General features: G+C 35.9%; 1 protein-coding gene across 11 annotated transcripts in view; it reads right to left on the reverse strand.

Annotated features, from left to right (window-relative positions):
* CAB39L (calcium binding protein 39 like) overlaps positions 1-20,146 on the reverse strand; it is a 141,749-nt gene that overhangs the window by 85,625 nt on the left and 35,978 nt on the right. For 3 of the 11 annotated variants that reach the window (XM_054529533.2, XM_054529530.2, XM_054529531.2), the window contains exons 4-5: positions 5,550-5,744; positions 5,288-5,425 (exon numbers count right to left, since the gene is read on the reverse strand). The exons of 4 other annotated variants lie outside the window; for them this stretch is intronic. The gene's annotated coding sequence lies outside the window, so the exon portion shown is untranslated. Of the gene's footprint in view, positions 1-5,287; positions 5,426-5,549; positions 5,745-16,899; positions 17,086-17,691; positions 18,004-20,146 lie in introns of those variants that run through there. 4 more of the 11 variants (XM_054529534.2, XM_002824269.6, XM_054529532.2 and 1 more) reach the window with 2 other exon arrangements.

Here is a 20,146-nt window from a genome sequence, read left to right on the forward strand (position 1 = left end):
AGGAGACGTGGCGGGGGCGGGGGGTAGGAAAGGACCTAGGGGAAGAGGGGAATAGCCACTTGGAGCATTAAATGCCCTTGTTGTTATCCCACTTAAAATATTTCAAAGGGAAAAATGTCTAATATCTAATCTCCAACTATGCTATTCAATAATAATTTGAGGCCAGGTGCGGTAGCTCACACCTGTAATCCTAACACTTTGGGAGGTCAAGGCTGCAGTGAGTCATGTTTGGACCACTGCACTCCAGCCTGGGCAACACAGTGAGACTCTGTCTCAAAAAAAAAAAAAAAAAAAAAAAAAACTTAAAAAAATAACGTTTTGAACATCAAAGTTTTCCCAGGAAAACTGAAGGGAGTGGGAAATTTATATCTGAAGCCAAAAGAGATGTCTCAACATTTCCAGAGGTATAACCAAACTGCTAACTCATTTTAAGAAAGACAACTAAAAAATGAACCTTCTTTTTCCTCACATAAGTTTATTTTACAATCAACAATGAGTTAGACAGGAACATTTCCAAAATGATTTCTTAAGAGCTTGTTAATTTAACTTAAGGCACAGGCACCTTCTGTTACACTAAAAAAATTAAAATAAACCTACTACCACATAAAAAAAAATTTCAGGGCCAGGCGTGGTGGCTCACACCTGGAATCCCAGCACTTTGGGAGGCTGAGGTGGGTGGATCACATGAGGTCAGGAGATTGAGACCAGCCTAGCCAACATGGTGAAACCTCATCTCTACTAAAATACAAAAATTAGCTGGGTGTGGTGGCAGGCGCCTGTAATCCCAGCTACTCAGGAGGGTGAGGCAGGAGAATCACTTGAACCCAGAAGGCGGAGGTTGCAGTGAGCCAAGATCGTACCACTGCACTCCAGCCTGCATGACATAGCAAGATTCCATCTCAAAAAAAAAAAAAAAAAAAATTCAGAAAAGTTCAGGGATGCTATTCTTTTATCTGTATTCCAAATAGGATTCACAGATAGAAAGAAATGAAATCAAACGTACATGGCAAATAATTGTGCCTTAAGATTCATTTTTTAAAATTAAATGGGATGGAGGTTACATGAGTACATACATATGTCAATACTAATTGAACCATTCTCCTAAAATGGGTGCATTTGATTATATGAAAATCTTAAAACAAAAACGTGCACCTTAAAGTTCTACTGTATTTGCTACTGTATCCAAGAAGACTTTCCCCCAAAAAACATAATTTAGAATTGCCTTCACAGAGATGGTTAAGTTACAAAGCATATCATTATATATGTAATAATACCATATCATTACGAACCATATTATATATGTCAAAGAATCTTCCAATCAGTATCTTCTATGCCTCAATTTTTCCATTTTAAGATATGCATCCTAAATGTAATTACAAAGCACCACAACTGAATTTTGTACTTGTAAACCTATAGATATGAGTGAAACAATAAAGTATAAATAACAACTTTCACTGATAATCCTTTTTTTCAGTTCAAAAAGACTAAGAATAACTTGTTTTTATAAGTTTTATTAACCAAATTTGAGGGAGAGGCACTTTCTAAAAATGGGCAATTTACACAGAAATGGAAAAGTTGTGAGGAGCTTTTTATGAGTCCCATTCATCTGGAAGCCTCAGTCAGACTTACATCAGAAGAAAAACTCTTTTATAAGAGAAACTGATGTCCCTTGTTAATTACTCTTTATTTCTAATGTACAGTAACACTGAAATACATTTTTAAAAATAATTAACATATAAAGTTAGGAATATATACAACTACTACTACATTTATTATCTAAGGATCCTACTAGGCTATTGTAGTTCCAGAAAAAAAAAACTAGTAACTTTATTCATTAGGTTCACACTGATGTTTCTGTTGACAGCTCCAGTCATTTGTCAGAGCTAAAATTTTCTACCTTTATTAGCTACTAATAATTGTCAATGATTGAAAATTTTATATTAGAATTTTACAATCTCAATTTATAGCAGAGATCTGAACCAAAGTCAGTATTCTCAAAAACTGGTAACTACCATTAAAGCATTAGATCTTACTGAAATTAACAAATGGTTACTCTTTAAAAAATAGAATTACCAAGGGAGGCTCATAATTCAGTTTTCATTCTTTCTTGTAAGCACATACATATTACACATAACAAATTTTGGTTAGTTACTGTTATTGATATTAAGACATGGTTTATACAAATAGTGTGAAATACAACTATTTCATAGCTTCAGTAAGCCCTGTGCCTATGACCTGTCAATCTATAAAAACATTAACATGACAGAGTAGAGATTAAAGTGATTTTGCTAAAGTTATCTGTTATCCCCAAGCTGTCCAAAGTTGATTCGGTTTTTCTGTGTGAGTAATTTGATATAATCTTTCATCCTTCCAAAGTTGGAAGGGACTACATGAGTTTCTGCTAGAAATTTGAGACATTTAAGTCACAAAACTGGAAAGTATATTATCTCACTTATAAGCAGTAAAGATCTCTGTTTAAACTAATTAGTGAAATACCAACTTTGACTATAATTAATAGACATGCTAATATAGTTTTAATAGATTTTTGTTATGTGACTATCAGCTAAATATAATCTTTAAGCCACATTATGAATATATATGTGCATGTAAACACAGTCATATATATATCCCAGAAATGGAAAATTGTCCAAATCTGCCTTCATCCATTCAGTAAATACTTGTTAAGAACCTATTATATACCATTTAGGACTACTCAAAATCATTACTTTTTACATAAGATTTACAATAGACTAAAGAAAGTATTTCTTGATCAAATGGAAGAGTTTTTATGCCATTACAAATCATCCAAGATAACCAAAACCTGCATCTACTGTATTGTTTACTTCATTATTATTTCATTACATATGCATATTGCATTACTGACTTTTAAATTTCATATACTGGCAATTCAGAGAGACTTTCAGGACCAGTAAAGTTAATTTGGATAGACCCAAGACAAGTTTTCCAAATTAGTCACATTTCTTCATGTGGGTCCTAGCAAACATCTGCAAAGACATAATCCTTCTGAGTTAAAGTTGACACCTGACTTTAGAATGTCCCATGTACTCAAGATACCTACCTTGTAAATTGCCTCCCCTCGTCATCATTCCTACTCATTCAAGGCAGCAACCAAGTTATACCATGGTCTTTTCTTGTTCTCTTCAGAGTTAGACCTATTCTATCTTACTTTTGCTTTGTTCACACCTCACAATTCAATCAATTCTTTTCAGGCCATCTCTTTCTCATAAGGAAAAATGTGTGCCCCTAAGCCTCTTTCCTTTATTGGATATCTTGGAAAGTAACTCATTTCAATTTTTGTGACCCAAAGAAACAGTTTAGTCCTTATGCAATAACTACTATCAGGTACCTACTATGTGCCACACACTGGGCTAGACCCTTAGGAATGGCTAAGTACGAACTCAGAAATATTCTTGTAGCAAGAAAAAGAGAAATCACTGATTTCAATGTCAGATTAGATCTCAAAAACAGTGCAATCAACCTTGAAAGCTCATGAAAGCACCCAGAAAACTCATAAGCATCCTTCCAAATACCTATCCACCTATTAAACTTGCTTTTCTTTAAGCATTCATATTTAGAATAAAAATAATATCTTATCCAACATAATTATTTTATATTTAGTTTCAACATCGGAATTGACTTTCTTATATTTTTCAAGGTAGCAATGGTTTTTCTACAGCATGGGTAAAATACATTCTTAGACTATAATAAACGCCCAACAGTCACTTGATAAACTGTTTCCCAGGGAAAATGGGTTCTAAATTTCCAACAATCCATTCACAAGTAAACTTCTGAAATACAAAGCATTTGTGTATTGGGAATGCATTATTCTTTATTTCTATATTTACATTCCTACGGGCCTGGGAAATGGTACCATCACTAAGGTAACACAATGAATGATTAGTTTAAAATAAAAAATTATTCTGAAGAGCATGAAGCTGTATGCAAATAATTTTCCGCCAGTTTAAGAAGGACTGAGCATTGGAAAATCTATAAAGAAGTAAAATTAAGTTTGTGATATTATCTCTATGATATTTACTTTTAAGTGCAAGATACTAACTAGCCCAGAAAAGGTTCCCACAGACCAGCTGAGCTGCTTCTTATACATAGGTCAACAGTCTAAAAAAAAAATAAAAACCTGCAAAATCCCACAAAACAAAACCTGTTTTACAGGCTTCTGTACACGTAGAGGAAATGTTAGAGAAAGTACAGCCATTTTATGGTCTATCTAGGGTACAAGCCCTTCTAACGTGTTTACTAATACTCTGCAGAAGTTTTCATTTCAGTTGTTTTGCCTTAAAGGATTCACTTGAATCAATAACTAAAGACATATATATTTTTTGAGGTTAGCAGAGGGTATATTAGAAACTCTGCTTAGAGTGGTGCATCTTCATGCAGTGACTCAATTTCACAGTTAACAACATACACTTTCTTCCTCCTACAGAAGAATGATTACATGCCTCCATCCATGCCTTTAAAAAGATATATATAATTAGCATACACTCTCCTATTTTAAGATTATACAAAGAAAGTTTTATTGGAATGTGAATAGATATTTTTAAGAGTTTATTTTTCTTTGCTCTATTGCTTATACAAACACAAACACACACACACACCAGGTTATATTAGCTCTTCAACAGAATAAGATTATATGAGAGGAAAGCTTGGTATAAACTGTAAGAACAAAATAACTGCTTTATTCCTTACTTAGAAACCCAAATGCATTCATTCATTTTACATAAAGTAGGAAAAATCAGGTGTCACTCATTGGGTCTAACAGAAGCAGTCAACATTTAAATTATATATCCTTTGAAGTAATAGTATCAACATTTTTATTTAAATTATGAGAGAATGCTGTAATTTATATACAAAACACAGTGATAATTTAAAATTTACTAACAATAGAAAGAGGTAACTTTCTAATTTTCATGCAGTTGAAAGAGAAACATGAAAAAAGGTATACTGTACTGCCACTATTTTATTTTTGGAAACTCTTTGTAAATAAAAACCCATTTCCAAAAATAAGATATTCCATGAACACAGAATAGTTGATAATGGTTCAAGTGCCTTAGGCAACAGAGAAGTATTGTTTTGTAGTTTTTTTAAACCTCTCCTAGTAACAGTAATTCATTATGCACAAAGAAACAAGGTAACAGCATGGTTTATAATGCATACATAAGTAATAACTGCAGAACCTCAATTAAAACTAAAGTTTACCATATTCCTTCCATTTCTATAAACCAGTATAGATAACCTTGTTGATACTCACCAAATGTTACAGAAATGCCTAGGCTTTTCTAAGCAACAAAACGTAGACACATGATGAGGTGCTGAAGACAGCTCTTTCTTGAGCTCAAAGCACTTTAGATGAAGTAGCCTTTATCGTCCATTTAATAGAGGTTGCCTCCTATTACCAAGCATGGCAGAGAAAAGAGTTTCCACAATTAGGTCTTGACTTTCTGTCCCTCTTTTTGAAGAGTAACAGTTACCACCGGAAAACGTTACCAGAAAATGATCACTTGAACACTCACATAGGGCAGCTGTAAATTTCCACTCTCTTTGCTTGCTCTCAGATTCCAAGCCTTGCTTGTCTCTTAATCTGTCACAGGCAGTTCTGTTTCTGGTCAAACCAGCTTGCTCACGCGTTCTCCACTCCCTCTCTAACACTTGCTTTCAGATACGTACCACAGTCACAGCTCCCTCTTTTACTTCCTCCCTTCTCAGTCCTGTTAACGTCACAAGAATGCGTGTAAAGCTGAGGCAAAATAAATTCTTGGGCCAAAAAAGAAAAAAGTCTAGAGATAAACAAAATTTTTTCTCATCACTTTTTTCTGTCTGAAGTCTTATACTTGTTCATGCAAGGGGTTTTGTCAACTGATTAAACTGGCTGGACCACCTTGTTTAAAAATGTAAATAAAGGTTATTTTTTAAAAAGTCATGTTGATAGTAATAATAACAGATTCACCTGTTAATATGCTAGCTCCTCAGGGAAGATGCTATTCCCAATCATAAGAAAGTGGAGCAAGTAAACACACAAGTACTTGTATTAGAAACTTAATCTTAACATTTAAAAAGCAAGGAAGGTTTTAGAGTACTTATAATTTAAACTGTGTAATTTTATGAAAACTTAATGTATTTCTTAATATGGTATATTTTGAAACTTGGACCAAAATTTGCAGTTATAAAAGGGAAAATTATAAGGAACATAGAAAAATATTGACACCAAAAACAAAAGAGCAGCTTAATCATGTATGTGCAAACCAAATGTAATTATTGCTGTTGGAAAGAAGGTTTTTTCCCCCTAAACATTACGGTCAGAATGCATAACACCTCTTACAAGAATTACAAAGGCTAAAGGCTACAAAAAATTATTAAAGTTATTATACACATATAATTATAGAGTAAAGTATCTTAAAATTATGAAACTCTCTGTAAGGTTTGGGGATGAGGAACTAGGTGGAAAGCTGAGTGGGCTCATGGTTGGCAGGTTTAGATGGCATTTGTAGGATTCTTTGGAATTAGGAGGCAATGTATGCAGCTTGGAATACGTGCTGGCTCTGTATGAATGCTAGTCAGATCCTGCTTTGGAGTTCTGTTCCAGTTCCTTAGCCCAAAACACTTTTAGGTTCTCCATCTCCCACTATGTCCCAAATCAAAAGTCTTGGGCCCTTCTACTGACGGATCTCCCAAGTACAGAAGGAACAGAAGTAGTTATTAGACCTATTATTAAGTAACACATTCTTATTCTCTGCAGAATTAAAATCTCTCTAAGAATATGAGCTTAAGTAAGGTGAAAGGTAAATATCTATAAATAGTTGTTTATATCCCTTAAGAAAAATAAGTCAGTAAAAGTCGGCCTTAAAATATAGTTGTCTTGATCTGGTTTATTTAAAGTAGAATTAAAATTTAATTATATTATACAGTTATTTGGTTATTTCTTAGCACCTATTAAATAGGTATCAAAGATGACTAGAGATTAGCCTGCCAATTTTTCTTTCAATTAGTAGTTTTATAATTTTTAGAGTTTTATTTCTTCTTTTTAAAGAGATGTTAAATGGAAATAATTCTAAATCACTCAGGGTATGAAGTGTCTAGTATCTTGGGTTATACTCCGAGAGTTGTAGTATAATTAAAGAAATTCAGAATTTATAAAAGTGGTTCTTAGGATAACTGCAAGGGTAATTTAAAATTGGGAGACTCTGTATCAATCTACAGTGGATTCAAAGGCACAAAGTCAAGTCAAGGACTTTAAAACATATAATTACTAAGATTATTTATGATTGTTTGTATATTTAATTCCTATTAAACACCATTCCATTTTCCAACAGCAAGAGTGCAGAAATCTCTTAATATACAGGAAATTGGGTTGAGTATTCAGAAGGATATTGCCTCAGTAGTGGAACCAAATTAGTTTTAGATTAAAAGTTGTTCTGGTTCCTCCTAATAGAGCTTAAAAGTAAGCCCTGAAAGGATCAAATTATTTCCAAATAACTGCAACCCAGAGTAAAATTTAAAAATATTTATATAATTTTTTTTTAAATCTAGCACACAATAATGTAAAATTCACAATCTCTGGCATCCAGTCAAAAATCACCAGGCATGCAAAGAAGCAGGAAGACATAACGCATAAGAAGGAGAAAATCGATCATCAGAAAGACTCAGAAATGACAAAAATAATAGAATTAGTATATAAAGACATTAAAACTATTAAAAATATCTTCCATAGGTTCAAGAAGGTATTAGAAAGATAAGAATGTTAAGGAGAGACATGGCAGATATAAAAAAGATCTAGATCAAATTTCTAAGAATTAAAACTACAATTTCTGAGAAAACATTTATTCTGTTTCATGGAATGAAGTGCTGCCCAACTCCAGAATCACAAATAAGGCCAACTAAGATCTTTAAACAACAACAACAAAAAAAAACCCTATAAACTCTGGAATGAAAATTACACCAAATGAGATGAATAGCAGACTGCACACTGCAGAAGAAATGATTAGTAAACTTCGAGACACAGTGACAGAACTTATCAAAATAAAGCATTGAGAGAAAAAAAGTTTAAAAAAATAAAAATGAACAGAGAATCCCTGAACCATGAGGAAACTTAAAAGAACCTAATGTATACTATATATACTATATATAGTCTTTGGACCTTGAATAAACATCAGCAGTAGCCAAGAAATAGTTGTTACAGGCCTTGGGCGTAACCCAGTACTGTGCTGGCTTCGGGTGTGACCCAGCATTGACCCAGTATAGTCCTAGCAGTGGTGGTCACAAGAGGGCTTGCACTATCCCTCCCCAAACTTTCTCAGCAAGGAGAGACAGAGAAAGACTCAGTAAGGGAAGAGAACACGAGACTGTCTGGTAATCCAGGGAATTCTCCTGAATCTTAACCAAGACCACCAAGGCGGTATTGCCTCAAGTCTGCAAGTCACAACATTACTGGGCTCTGAATATTGCCTAATGCAAATTTGGCTGCAGTGACCAAAAGACTTAGATCACGACACTCACTTTGAATATTTGGAAAGCCTTCTCAAGAAGAACAGATATATTCATCCTTGAGAGGTCTGGAAAAAAAAAAAAAAAAAAGACAAGTACAAATAAGCTCAGAGTGTGAAGGTTAGAATAAATACCTAACTCTTCAATGCCCAGACAATGACAAACATCCAGAAGCATCAAGACCATCCAGGAAATCATGACCTCACCAAACCAACTAAATAAGGAACCAGTGACCAATTCTGGAATGACAGAGATATGTGACCTTTAAGAGAATTCAAAATAGCTGTTTTGAGGAAGCTCAAAGAAATCCAAGATAGCACATAGAAGGAATTCAGAATCTTATCAGGTAATATAACAAAGAGACAAATAATTAAGAATCAAGCAGAAATTCTGCAGCTGAAAAATTTAATTAACAAACTGAAAAATGCATCAAGAGTTTCTCAAAAGCAGAATTGATCAAGCAGCAGAAAGAATTAGTGAGCTTGAAGACAGACTATCTGAAATACACAGAGCGGTCAAAAGAAAAAAGAATAAAAATAATGTAGCATGCCTACAGTCTACAGGAAATAGCCTCAAAATGGCAAATCTAAGAGTCATTGGCCTTAAAGAGGACGCAGAGAGAGAGATCGGGGTAGAGAGTTTATTCAAAGAGATAGCAGAGAACTTCCCAAACCTAGAGAAAGATATCACTACTCAAGTATGAGAAGGTTATAGAACACTAAGCAGATTTTACCCCCAAAAAACTACCTCGGGACATCTAATACTCAAACAATGAAAGGTCAAGGATAAAGAAAGAATCCTAAAAGCAGCAAGAGAAAAGAAAAGAACAACATATAAAGGAGCCCCAACACATCTGGCAACAGATTTCTCAGTGGAAACATCACAGGCCAGGAAAGAGCAGTAAGACATATTTGAAGGTCTGAAAGAAAAAAACCTTTTATCCTGAAATATTATATCCAGTGAAAATATCCTTCAAACATGAAGGAGAAATAAAGACATTCCCAGACAAACCAAAGCTGAGGGATTTCATCAACCCAGACCTGTCCTACAAGAAATGCTAAAGAGAGTTCTTCAGTCTGAAACAAAAGGACATTAAGGTACAACAAGAATCATCTGGTCATCCGGGCCAGGCACGGTAGCTCACAACTGTAATCCCGGCACTTTGGGAGGCTGAGGCAGGAGGATTGCTTGAGCAGAGAAGTTCAAGACAAGCCTGAATAACATAGCAAGACCTCATCTCTACAAAAAATCAAAATTAGCCAGAATTGGTGGCACATGATTGCACCACTGCACTCCAGCTCAGCTATAAAAAAGAATGAGATCCTGTCATTTGAAACAAAATGGATAGAACTGGAGGACATTACGTTAAGTGAAATAAGCCAGGCACAGAAAGACAAACTTCACATGTTCTCACTCATTTGTGGGAGTTAAAAATTTAAACAGTTGAACTCACAGAGATAGGAGAATGATGGTGGCAGGAAGCAGGGAAAAGGGGATGGTTAATCCACTAACGGGATGAGTATAAAAATATAGTTTGATACAATGAATAAGATCTAGTATTTGATAGCACAACAGGATGACTACAGTTAGCAATACTGTGTTGTACATTATAGAATAACTGAGGGAATACAATTGGAATGTTCTTTTTTTTTTTTTGAGATGGAGTCTTGCTCTGTCACCCAGGCTGGAGTGCAGTGGTGTGATCTTGGCTCACTGCAAGCTCCGCCTCCCAGGTTCACGCCATTCTCCTGCCTCAGCCTCCCGAGTAGCTGAGAGTACAGGCGCCTGCCACCATGCCCAGCTAATTTTTTTTTTTTTTGTATTTTTAGTAGAGACAAGGTTTCACCGTGTTAGCCAGGATGGTCTCGATCTCCTGATCTCTTGATCCGCCCACCTCGACCTCCCAAAGCACTGGGATTACAGGAGTGAGCCACTGCACCCAGCCTGGAATGTTCTTAACACAAAAGATTGATGAATAGTTGAGATGATTGGATACTCTATTTACCCTGAGGTGATTATTACACATTGCATGCCTATATCAAAATATCTCATGTATCCTATAAATATATACACCTACTATGTACCCTAAAAATTAAAATTTTGAAAATTAAAAAGACAACACCTTAATTGAAAAAAAAGTCACTCCAAAAAAATAGTTCGTTTTGATGCTTTTAATTCTAATCTATCGTTACAGAATTTTAACTCTACTTCTTTGCTCTTATATTCACTTTCACTTATACCACAAATCTTTGTTCTAATAACACAGTAACATAATGATATATTTGCCTACTCTTTCAATATATCTAATATAGATTCAAAATAACAGTACCAAAATTACTAACAATAAAATCACTGAATGAAGTTTAAAGAATTAATTGCCGTTAACTAATGAATTGGTCAGCATATAACTGTCAGTAGTGAGTCCTAATGTTAAAATTTAATTATTTTACCTGTTATAAAAACAAAACTATTTTACATTGTTAGTTCACAATTGAAATAAATTTGATAAAACAAGATTTCAATTTCCTTAAGTAGAGACTTTAACAACCTATAAATGGTGTAGTTCAATGGAGTTGTCTCAACTATTAAGAAAATCACAGGGGAAGAAAAAATGTAAATGATGTATATAGATCAAGTTACAGTCAAATGGCATCACGGCATGCTAACTATGCAATGATTCTACAGTTATTTGAATACAAAAAAAGGTAGGAAAATTATTTATCACTTAAATGTGGTAGCTTTGGTAGCTTAACTATGCAGAATTCCAAGTTACCTCCTCCACCTCAGCAGTCATATTTACATTATTGAGTGTTATAAGGCTTTGAATCCATCTTGGCATACTCGTACTATAACAATTCACTAGCAGTAAGTGCTATAACTAGCTAATGAATGTTTAAGGCACATTATTGAATTGATTAGTCCATTAAATTAAAACACTAGTGGTTAAAAAAGAGTTCATTGTCAACAATAAAAACAATGGCACAAAACCTGGTTTGTCATGATCCCCCCCCAAAAAAATCAAGACTCTAACATGTAAAATACTCAATACACAAATACATAATTATATGATTGCCACCTCCACAATTTAGTGCTATATTTTGAATTAAATTAATATTAATTTTACTTTATTGGTTTTAGAGTTAATTATATTTAATTAATATATTTGTTTTTATTTAAATATATAACACTTCTAAGAAAAAGTGTATTAAGGCCAAGGCCCAGTGGCTCATGTCTGTATTCCCAGCCCTTATGGGAGGCTGAGGCAGGTGGATTGCTTGAGCCCAGGAGTTCAAGACCAGCCTGAGCAACATAGCAAGACCCCGTCTCAAAAAAAAAAAAAAAATAGAAATAAACAAAAATTTAGTATGCCAGAAGCAAATGCAATGTGAATGATAATAGTATAAAAAACTAGAAATCCAGGTTGCGGTCAGATTATGGAGAGACGGAGTGCTAGGAAAAAAAGCTAAATAATTTGCAGACAACACGGGCCATGATGGGATCAGAACTTTCTGTAATGAATGTGAATTTGGCAGAAGAATCAAAGGGCAAAGAAACAGTAGGTGATGAAATTAAAGGTAACTCAGTAGTCTAGGATGACAGTGAGGGTAACCAGACAGTGGGAATAAAAGGACTACAAGAGTATAATAGAGAATAGGTTTGGCAACTGAAAAAAATATGGATAGTAATTGAGAGACGAGTCAAGATCACAATGCATTCCCATGCCTGTGTGACAATAAGCAGGTTATACCTTTAAAACATATAGGAACCACAGGAAGAAAAATAAATTTTATGAAATAGCCAGTTACTTGATATATAACAAGTCCGAGATGCCAGCAAGGCTTCTGGATATAAATGCCCACAGGCAGCTGAACATACAGAACTACAACTTGGAGAGAAAACAGACCAGAGCAATATATCTGGGGGTCATCCATCCTGCCACTGCAGTATGACAGAGACCAAAAGAGAGCCAAGGACAAAACTTCAAGAAACATCTACAGGTGTTGGTAGAAAAAGGGCAACTGGCTGGGCGTAGTGGCTCACCCCTGTAATCTCAGCACTCTGGAAGGCAGATCACTTAAACCCAGAAGTTCAAGACCAGCCTGGACAACATGGCAAGACCCCCATCTTTACCAAAAAAATATATACAAAAATTAGTTGGGTGTGGTGGTACACTCCTGTGGTCCCAGCTACTCGAGAGATTGAGGTGGGAGGATCGTTTGAGCCCTGGAGGCACAGGTTGCAGTGAGCCGAGATTGCACCACCGCACTCCAGCCTGGGCAACAGAGTGAGAACTGTCCCCCCCGCAAAAAAAAAAAAAAAAAAAAAAAGGCAACTAAAGAAACAGTGGTTAGAGAGGGAGAGGAGAAACTGAAAAGTATGCTATCGTGTGACCAAAAAAAAACAGACCTTCAAGAAAAAGAAGCATTTAAAAGTACTTACTACCTAACCCTGTAGTCTAATTTCTAAGTCCCACTGTCAATTCTTACAAAGCAAAGGTACTAGTGGGAAAGGGGTCTTTAGAGAACCACTTGGCACAGAGAAAGGGACTTTGAAGAATTCATATTCCCTAAATTCCTAAAAACATAGGCTGGTAGTCAGCGAGACCAAAGACAGGCAGGGACCATCAGAGCATACAGCAGTACAGCAAAGCATGAGGCAGGCAGAGGACTCCAGGCCAGCCCTTCTGGGAAACTGGTAACACTGGCTCTGATTCAGGCAGCATGCATAACCCAACTCTGCCATGCCATGCCTAGAACACTGTATGGGAGATTGGAGACTTAGTAGTACCTGACACAACAATAGGATTAGGATTATAAGAGGTTAGGGATGAGGTAATAGAGAAATGAACGTATATTACTGTTTCCAAGTGTTGGATATAAAGACTAGAAGGACAGCTTGAAGGGCTTAATAAAAGAGGTTTTTGTTTGCTTTCAAAAAAAAAAACAAAACAAAACCTTTCAACTCTTGGTAGATTGAGTGGGACAGACAGGAGGAAGGTAGAAGATGAGAAGGGGATAATTAATGGGGCATGATCTTTGAGCCCACAATGGGAGGGATCAAGAACATAAGTGGAATAATATGTATTTTTCTAAAATGAGAAGGAGGAGAAAGCATTAGTAGAGACTACCCAGGGAAAGAGGAATGAAGTTAGGAAGCACATGTTTACTTCAATTTTCTCAGAAAAGCAGGACTCACCATCATCTGAAGAGAACAAAGGTAGAGTAATAGAATATGTGTTTGAGCAGAGTGAAAATTGGTCTTATCAGAAAACCCACGTGGCTGGGCGCAGTGGCTCATGCCTGTAATCCTAAGCAGTTTGGCAGGAAGTAGGAGGATCCCTTGAGTCCAGGAGTTCAAGACCAGCCTGGGCAACATAGGGAGACCCTCTCTCTATTTAAAAAAAAAAAACACATAAATACAGTAAGAAGAAAAGCTAAAAGGTGTGACTCATGTACACCAAATCCTAAGTTTAACAGTTAAAGTTCCACTTATATCCACACAATTCCACTTATATCTAAACAATATAACAACGCTAAGTACATGCTATGATTTTCCACCAACTGCCCAATTTAAGGAATAACAAAGGATGAGGTTAAGAAACAGATCTTGGAGCCCCGAGATTCAATATATAGCTAGCATCATAACAACAAAATGGGCTTAGTGCTATAACCACAGGCAGATGGTGATACTAATAATTCTCATATTTCCCTGTCCTTCTTTGCTAGATCCATGTTGTTTTCTCTACAACTGGTACTTTTATGAAAAGTTCTTGCTCGAGTCAGTTAAGAACACAAGATACCTTTTAGTAAAAGAACAATTCCCACCCTGTTGAGAACTGATGTACATTCTCTTTTTATGAGGTGTGTCATACTCCAATTTTCCAAGTTTTTACAAATTTTCACTTTTCTACAAATTATTGAAACCAGAACTATACAAAAATTTTATGTTGGAGAATCATATTATTACTGTTATAAATCTTTAAAAGTACAACTTGTAAGCTGGTGCTCTGAAGCCAAGAAGAAAAACAGGATCTAAAGAGAACACAGAAAGAAAGGACAAAGAAAGAAGCAAGCTGAGTGAAGGGACAGAAAACCTTGAGTTATAAATAACTTGGTTTAAAATGTCAAGAGAAACTGCAAAGTATCTCTTTCTACAGGGTTATAAAGCTTTTTAATAATGAAAGTACTTCACATGACAATTTTCAGAGTCAAAGCCATTTATGGCAAACAAACACATAGCATTTGCAATATAACATATTCAGGTAATTTACTGAATGGAAAAATCTCTATGGAATTCGTCCAGTAATTATAGTGGATTTCATTTATAAAACATATTTTACCACAAATCTGAAGACTTATAAAACATGATCTAGTATAGGAGAAATGATTATAATCCTTTAATAACTATTAATCACAGAAAAATTAGTTTTAATAACTATAACCACAGAATAGCATCTTGTTTTACAAATAAAATACAAACCAGTGTACTGTTCTAGCTGTACTGGTTCTAAAAATGTCTTTTTACCTTTTAATTTTAAATTAAATGTCCATTAAAAAAGTATTTTTTATTTTCTATGCTTTCCTATTGTTTTAAAATCCCAGCCCGGTGCGGTGACTTGTGTCTGTAATCCCAGCACTTTGGGAGGCTGAGGCTGGTGGATTGCTTGAGTCCAGGAGTTTGAGACCAGCCTGGGCAACATAGTGAGACCTCGTCTCTACCAAAAATACAAAAAATCAGCTGGGTGTGGTGGTGTGTGCCTCCTACCCAGCTACTTAGGAGGCTGAGGTAGGAGAATCTCTTGAGCCTTGGAGGCAGAGGTTGTAGTGAGCCAAGATTACACCACTGCACTCCAGCCTGGGCAACCGAGAGAGACTCTCTTGAGAAAAAAAAAAAAGAAGAAAATCCCCGGCCTTCCTCTTCTCTAATTCCCCTCCCCAAGGTTAAGCACTATTCAAAGTGCTATCCTTCCAGACTCTACTTCCAGGCATACATAGATGTATGTATTTGTCTGAATACACACCAAGATAATTTTTTAAATGAGATAATACTATACATACTGCATTATAATTTATTTTATTTCTTTATAGTAGATCTTGGATTTCTCTACATTTGGTAGCTCTATTTCATTCTTTTAAAAGTGTTGCATGGTTGCACAGTAGATGCACTTGGCACCAAAAACCTGACTTAAGTATATCCCCAGGATGACCCTGAATGCGATTCACAGTTTCGAGCTAAGGAATCTGGGATAGGCTGGAGACCCATTCCTTATCTATGAGGAACATTTGAGCCCCCAGCCTGGCTCATGGAACACAGGGCGTAGAGGGGATCGAGGTCCTTTGTTTTGGGTTAAATGAAGGTTACCAGGTGGAGGTTGTTAGGGAGAAGGCATTAAGTGAAAATGCTATGTAAACTGCATGACTATTGGAAGCAGTTGGTTCTCTTGCCTAGCCTGCCACCACTGGACTCTCTCCCCTGTATGTAAACTCCCCCAAAAACCCTCTGTCTCCTTTGCTGGCTCTGGGTCTCTTTGGCCTCTAGAACCTGGTGCCATCCCCACTGGAGTTGATAGGGGTTCAGCACAAATTGGTGTTCCTTAATATTGCTGTACTACAGTTTGTTTAACCACTTCTCTATATATAGACATATAGGTAGGTGAGGGTGTTGTTTTTTGTTTTTGTTTTGCTATCTTATAGTCTATTTTAAAATTAGTCACTGATAACATAAACAAATCAGAATTTAAAAACACAATGTTAATTCTCCTTGGAAAAAAAGCCATAAAGTGATTATTTGTATTATTCTAATAATACAGATAAGTAAAATTTACCTTTGCCATTTTAAAAAAATGGCAAAAACCACAATTACTTTTGCACCAACCTAATAATAAGCATTTTTTTCATTTTAAATATTTTGGTTTCTCACAGTTGATAAACATGCAAAATCTGTCATTGTTTTCAATACAATGTTATCAATAATTCTGAAAATTTACACATGCAACTAATTTTCAAATTAACTGCACATTATAGCCTTTGGATATGCATTGGATACCCAATGTGTTTGAGGGCTAAATCTCACTAATTCTCCACTATTACTCAATTACGTTAAGCCAGCAGTCCCCAACATTTTTGGCACCAGAGGATGGTTTTGTGGAAAGCAATTCTTCCACGGACCTGGAGGTGCAGGGTTGGGATGCAGGGGATGGTTTCGGGATGAACTGTTGCATCTCAGGTCATCAGGCATTAGAGTCTCATAGGAGCCTGCAACCTAGATCCCTCACATGCACAGTTCACAGCAGGGTTTGTGCTCTCTCTGAGACTCTAATTCTGCCACTGATCTAACAGGAGGCGGAATTCAGATGGTAATGCTCGCCAGCCAGCCACTCACCTCCTACTGTGCTGCCCGGTTCCTAACAGGCCATGGACAGGTACAGGTCTGCAGCTCAGGGGTAAGGGACCCCTGCATTAAGCAACTCTTGATTGGTGTTTTCAGAAGCCTAGTGTGGTACTAGGTTCTCTAAGGAACTCAAAAGAGGTCTGTGATAAAAGATCTGTCTTCAAGGAGCTTGTACAACTTTAGTGGAAAAAAAAAAACAAAAACCTTAGCTATCTATATAAAATAATTACACCTGAATACAAAGTTTTGAAGAAAATACAAGAGGAAGAAGAAATATGCAAGGGACCAAGGTATATTTTACCTTATTTTATCATAAGGTAGAATATAGAGATTACCTAAGTGAGGAAAGGAGTAAGTGAAAGAAATGGGGCTTTTTTAATTGTACAAAAATCATAGACTTTATAGATTCTTCTAACAACATATTTCCTGAGGAGTTGTTAGCAAATACCTAAGAAATGGGAATTTAGATGCACTTTGAAAAAGTACTAGGATTTGGATATAGTGAGATAGAAAAAGGAACAATATCCCAGCATAGGAAAATCTTTTAGCAAAAATGCAAAGACTGGAATGAAAGTAGAAAAGGGACAGAAAGAGAGGTGGGGAAATGGAAGAAAAGAAAATTGTGGTTAAAAGGGAAATACATAGGGAAGTTTTTGAGGTGGAGTGGTGGACAGGGAGGGCACATATATTTGTCGTCAAAGGAAGAAGCCTGGAGAGAGGTAAAAAGCTATTCCCTGTACACCTGGCCCAACACGTTTTGGTCCCATTTCAATCAATACGCACCCTTTTCACTGGCTTCTACAAGAAATCCAGATACACCAAGTATTTCCTGGCTTTCGTAAGTTTTTATATGTGAGGTCACAGTGAAGTGTCACAATACACAACATAGCATTTCTCCAGAGTTCCTGTTCCTTTCCTGCTGGATTTTCCCTGTGCCTTTCAAGTTTTTCTTCCCTTTTTTAAACAGAAAATTTAGACTCTATCTCTTCTAGTTCCAAATATGTATTCCTAACTCATCCTAAACTGCAACAAAACAGAGACTCTTCCAATGGCCAGGACATACCTCCTTAAAAGGCAATTTAACAACCGTCTCCAAATACTTGAACAAACCCTTTGTGGAGTCAACACGCATCACAAATGAATTATCCATGCTTTTCTTCCAAACAAATTCTGCATTTTCTATACAATTCTTAATGCTTACTAAAAGATTAACAAATTTCTCCATTGGGATAGAGTCAAAACTGCAGATGAAAGATTTGCCTTAGTAAAAAGAAGCATAATGTTATTAAAAAACGAATCATTCTTTTCAAGAAATAGAGGCAGCAACAGTTTTTAAAATTAAATAAGAACTAGAAGAATGTAGTGAGACAGAACCTTGTATACCGCTGAGTGGAACAAAATCCCCAGGAACCTTTCTAGAAAACAATTTACCAGAATATTCATGCTTTTTAACATACCAATTCTACTAACAAAAAGCTATCCTGAGAAAATAGAGATGGCTAGATGTTAAATGATGTTATTGCAATGTTATTTACAAAGGAAAGCCAAGAGTATCTACAAAAGGGAAACAGTTGAATAAATTATGTTATGCTACCATCTTAGAATATTATACAGATATAAAAATATTTTAAGTGCCATATATATTCACATAAGAAAATATGTTAAAAATCAAGAAATAGGACTAATACTTCAAATTCATTTTAAAATCATAAATATATATATACAACTCTGTGTGTGTGTACAGAGACATGCATAATTTTATATAGATAAAAGACTAGAAGGAAACACAACAAAATTTTAACAGTAATTTTCTCTGGGTAGTAAGATTACAGATTACTTTTTTCTTCTTTATAATTTTCTGTAACAATCAAATTTTCTACAATAGCATTTATAAGTGGAAAATTTGTTTTAAAAAAGAAGCAGCTTTGTTTCGCCATTAAGTAGGCATTTAAAAAAAGGTAGGCTTGCTGGGCACAGTGGCTCACGCCTTTAATCTCAGCACTTTGGGAGGCTGAGGTGGAGGTGGATCACTTGAGGTCAGGCGTTCGAGACCAGCCTGGCCAACATGGTGAAACCCCTTCTCTACTAAAAATACAAAAGGTTAGCTGGGTGTGGTAGTGCGTGCCTGTGGTCCTAGCTACTTGGGACACTGAGATGGGAGAATCACTGAAGCCTGGGAAGTCGAGGCTGCAGTTAGCCAAGATCATGCCACTGCACTCCAGTCTGGGCAACAGAGTGAGACCCTGTCTCTAAAAATTTTAAAAATAAAAATAAAAAATAAAAAATGTGGCCAGGAGCAGTGGCTCACGCCTGTAATCCCAGCACTTTGGGAGGCTGAGGTTGGTGGATCATGAGGTCAGGAGTTTGAGACCAGCCTGGCCAATATGGTGAAACCCTGTCTCTACTAAAAAAAAAAAAAAAAAAAAATACAAAAATTAGTGAGGTGTGATGGTACACACCTGTAATCCCAGCTACTCAGGACGCTGAGGCAGGAGAATCACTTGAATCTGGGAGGCACAGGTTGCAGTGAGCCAAGATCGTGCCACTGCACTCCAGTCTGGGTGACAGAGCAAGACTCTGTCTTGAAAAAAAAATAAAATTAAATTAAAATTAAAAATGTGGGCTCTGATATATTTATGATCTATACACTCTACACTATGGTATTGGTGAAGCCTATAGACTTCTGAGTTTCCATTATAACCCCATGTTGAGTAAAGTTTTAAGGGCACAGGAAGGGTGCTGATTTGGATCTCATACAGAACAACTTAAATGACACTAGAATGTGAGCTTTGTGAGGGCAGGGTGTTGGTGTGTTTTGTTCACTGCTTCATCCTCAGCACCTAAAATAATGCTTTGTACACGATAGGAACTCAACAAATGTTTGTTAATAAGTCTCCAACTAATTTTTTAAAAATTATAAATCACTTTCCTGTTTTCTACTATGCTTTTTGTCTCTAATCATAAGGAAAAACAGACAGGAAGTACTGACTTTTAAATGATGAGTGGGGAAGCTCATAAAGACAGAACGGGGGTTTTTTTGGTTTTCATTGTGTTTTTTTGTCCTATAAAGCAAATAATGCTTTCTCTCAGAAAGAAGCTCACTCAGGCTTACTCTGAGATGTTCAACTATACTACTGACTTTCCTAATAAGCAAAGAGCATTTATGCTGAACCACATCTTCTGGAAAGTCTTGCTTTTACCCCAACTGTCTCACTGTTCATGGATGGGGAGGTGCATC

The sequence above is a fragment of the Pongo abelii genome, chromosome 14 (assembly GCF_028885655.2).
Source record: "Pongo abelii isolate AG06213 chromosome 14, NHGRI_mPonAbe1-v2.0_pri, whole genome shotgun sequence".
Classification (NCBI taxonomy): domain Eukaryota; kingdom Metazoa; phylum Chordata; class Mammalia; order Primates; family Hominidae; genus Pongo; species Pongo abelii.